The 4,063-nt window shown below is 37.2% G+C and overlaps 1 non-coding gene across 1 annotated transcript; it reads right to left on the bottom strand.

Annotated features, from left to right (window-relative positions):
* Window positions 1-493: 493 nt before the first annotated feature.
* On the bottom strand, window positions 494-600 carry LOC132673950 (U6 spliceosomal RNA). The gene has a single exon (XR_009608283.1). It is a non-coding gene; the product is annotated as a U6 spliceosomal RNA (small nuclear RNA).
* Window positions 601-4,063: the final 3,463 nt, after the last annotated feature.

The raw sequence follows: 4,063 nt of genomic DNA on the forward strand, positions 1-4,063 counted from the left end.
GATTGCCAAGGAATACTCCATTGTATGTATATACCACATTTTCTTTATCCATTCATCCATCGATGGACATTTGGCTCCTTCTATACTTTGGCTATTGTTGATAATGCTGCTATAAACATGAGGGTGCATGTGTCCCTTTAAAACAGCACACCTGTAACCCGTGGATAAATGCCTAGTAGCACAATTGCTGGGTTGTAGGGTAGTTCTATTTTTAGTTGTTTTTTTTTAATGTTTATTCTTTTTTATTTTTTGTGTTAACATAATACACCGACTCCCTCAGCTTAGTTTATTTTTTTTTCTTTTTAATGTGAAATTTATTGTCAAGTTGGTTTCCATACAACACCCAGTGCTCATCCCAAAAGGTGCCCTCCTCAATACCCATCACCCACCCTCCCCTCCCTCCCACCCCCCATCAACGTTCAGTTTGTTCTCAGGTTTAAGAGTCTCTTATGCTTTGGCTATAATCCCTCTCTAACCTCTTTTTTTTTTCTTCAAAAATATGGAAGGCTTCACGAATTTGCATGTCATCCTTGCACAGGGGCCATGCTAATCTTCTCTGTATCATTCCAATTTTAGTATATGTGCTGCCGAAGTGAGCACCTATTTTTAGTTTTTTGAGGAATCTCCATACTGTTTTCCAGAGTGGCTGCACCAGCTTGCACTGCCACCAAAAACGCAAAAGAGACCCTCTTTCTCCACACCCTCACCAACATCTGTTGTTGCTTGAGTTGTTAATGTTAGCCATTCTGACAAGTTTAAGGTGATATCGCATTGTGGTTTTGATTTGTATTTCCCTGATGATGAGTGAAGTTGAGCATTTTTTCATGTGTTGGTTGGCCAACCAACCAACACATGTCTTCCTTGGAGAAGTGTCTATTCATGTCTTTTGCCCATTTCTTCACTAGATTATTTTTTGGGGGGTGTTGAGTTTGATAAGTTCTTTAGAGATTTTGGATACTAACCCTTTATCTGATATGACATTTGAAAATATCTTCTCCCATTCTGTTGGTTGCCTTTTAGTTTTGCTGATTGTTTCCTTCGCTGTGCAGAAGCTTTTTATTTTGATGAGGTCCCAGTCGTTCATTTTTGCTTTTCTTTCCCTTGCCCCCAGAGACGTGTTGAGTAAGAAGTTTCCACAGCCAAGGTCAAAGAGGTTTTTGCCTGCTTTCTCCTTGAGTATTTTGATGGTTTCCTATCTTATGTTTAGGTCTTTCATCAATTTTGAGTTTATTTTTGTGTATGGTGTAAGAAAGTGGTCCAGGTTCATTTTTCTGCATGTCGCTGTCCAGTTTTCCCAGCACCACTTGCTGAAGAGACTGTCTTTATTCCACTGGATATTCTTTCCTGCTTTGTCAAAGATTAGTTGGCCATATGTTTGTGGGTCCATTTCTGGGTCCTCAATTCTGTTCCATTGATCTGAGTGTCTGTTCTTCTGCCAGTACCATACTTTCTTGATGATGACAGCTTTGTAGTATAGCTTAGCGTCTGGGATTGTGATGCCTCCTACTTTGGTTGTATTTTTCAAGATTGCTTTGGCTGTTTGGGGCCTTTTCTGGTTCCATACAAATTTTAGGATTATTTGTTCTAGCTCTGTGAAAAATGTTGATGTTACTTTGGTAGGGATCACATTGAATATGTAGATATCTTTGGGTAGTATCAACATTTTAACAATATTTGTTCTTCCTATCCAGGATCATGGAATCTTTTTCCATTTTTTTTTTGTCTTCTTCAATTTCTTTCATAGGCTTTCTATAGTTTTCAGTGTATAGATTTTTCACCTCTTTGGTTAGATTTATTCCTAGGTATTTTATGGGTTTTTTGTGCAACTGTAAATAGGATAGATTCCTTGATTTCTTGTTCTGTTGCTTCATTGTTGGCAAATAGGAATACAACCGATTTCTGTGCACTGATTTTATATCCTGCAACTTTGCTGAATTCATGAATCAATGCTAGCAGTTTTTTCGTGGAATCTTTTGGGTTTTCCATATACAGTATCATGTCATCTGTGAAGAGTGAAAGTTTGACCTCCTCCTGGCTGATTTGGATGCCTTTTATTTCTTTGTGTTTTCTAATTGCAGAGGTTAAGACTTCCAATACTATTTTGAATAACAGTGGCAAGAGTGGGCATCCCTGTCTTGTTCCTGACCTTAGGGGGAAAGCTCTCAGTTTTTCCCCATTGAGGATGATATTAGTGTTGGGTGGTTCATATATGGCTTTTACGATCTCAAGGTATGCTCCTTCTATCCCTACTTTCTTGAGGGTTTTTATCAAGAAAGGATGCTGTATTTTGTCAAATGCTTTCTCTGCGTCTATTGAGAAGATCATATAGTTCTTGTCCTTTCTTCTGTTGATGTGATGAATCATGCTACTTGTTTTGCAGATATTGAACGAGGCCTGCATCCCAGGTATAAATCCCACTTGGTCATGGTGAATAATTTTTTTAATGTATTGTTGGATCTGGTTGGCTAATATCTTGTTGAGGTTTTGCATCCATATTCATCAGGGAAATTGGTCTATAGTTCTCCTTTTTAGTGGGGTCTTTCTCTGGTTTTGGAAACAAGGTAATGCTGGCTTCATAGAAAGAGTTTGGAAGTTTCCCTTCCATTTCTAATTTTTGGAACAGTTTCAAGAGAATAGGTGTTACATCTTCCTTAAATGTTTGGTAGGATTCCCCTGGAAAGCCATCTGGCCCTGGATTCTTGTTTTTTGACAGATTTTTGATTACTAATTCGATTTCCTTACTGGTTATGGGTCTGTTCAAATGTTCTATTTCTTCCTGTTTCAGTTTTGGTAGTGTATATGTTTCTAGGAATTTATCCATTTCTTCCAGATTGCCCATTTTATTGGCATATAATTGCTCATAATATTATCTTATTAGTGTTTTTATTTCTGCTGTGTTGGTTGTGATATCTCTTCTTTCATTCTTGATTTTATTTTTTTGGTACCTTACCTGTTTCTTTTATATCAAACTGGCTAGTGGTTTATCAATTTGTTAATTCTTTCAAGGAACCAGCTTCTGGTTTCATTGATCTGTTCTACTGTTTTCCTTTTTCTTTTGGTTTCAATAGCATTAATTTCTGCCCTAATCTTTATTATTTCCTGTCTTCTGCTGGTTTTGGCTTTCATTTGCTGTTCTTTTTCCAGCTCTTTAAGGCGTAAGAATAGCTTGTGTATCTGAGATCTTTCTTCCTTCTTTAGGAAGGCCTGGGTTGCTATATACTTTCCTCTTATGACCGTCTTTGCAGTGTCCCAGAGGTCTTGGGTTGTGGTGCTATCATTTTCATTGACTTCCATATACTTTTTAATTTCTTCTTTAACTTCTTGGTTAGCCCATTCATTCTTTAGTAGGATGTTCTTCGGTCTCCAAATATTTGTTACCTTTCCAAATTTTTATTGTGGTTGATTTCAAGTTTCATAGCATTGTGGTCTGAAAATATGCACAGTATAATCTCGGTCTTTTTGTACTTTGTTAGGGCTTATTTGTGTCCCAGTATCTGGTCTATTCTGGAGAATGTTCCATGTGTACTGGAAAAGAATGTATATTCTGCTGCTTTAGGATGAAATGTTCCAAATATATCTGTTAAGTCCATCTGGTCCAATGTGTTTGGACAAGCCAAACCCAAAGGACAAAGCCATTGTTTCCTTGTTGATTTTTTGATTAGATGATCTGTCCATGGGGTGTTGAAGTCTCCTAGTATTATGTTATTACTATCGATGAGTTTCTTTATGTTTGTGATTAATTGATTTATATATTTGGGTGCTCCACATTTGGCCCATAAATGTTTACAATTGTTAGGTATTCTTGGTGGATAGACCCCTTGATTATGATATAATCCCCTTCTTCATCTCTTGATATAGTCTTTATTTTAAAGTCTAGATTGTCTGATATAAGTATGGCTACTCTGGCTTTCTTTTGTTGACCTTTAGCATGATAGATGGTTCTCCATCCCCTTATTTTCGATCTGTAGGTGTCTTTAGGTCTAAAGTGGGTGTCTTGTAAACAGCATATAGAAGGGTCTTGTTTTCTTATCCATTCTGTTACCCTATGTCTTTTGATTGGAAC

Source organism: Panthera onca, chromosome C1, assembly GCF_046562875.1.
Source record: "Panthera onca isolate mPanOnc1 chromosome C1, mPanOnc1 haplotype 2, whole genome shotgun sequence".
Classification (NCBI taxonomy): Eukaryota; Metazoa; Chordata; class Mammalia; order Carnivora; family Felidae; genus Panthera; species Panthera onca.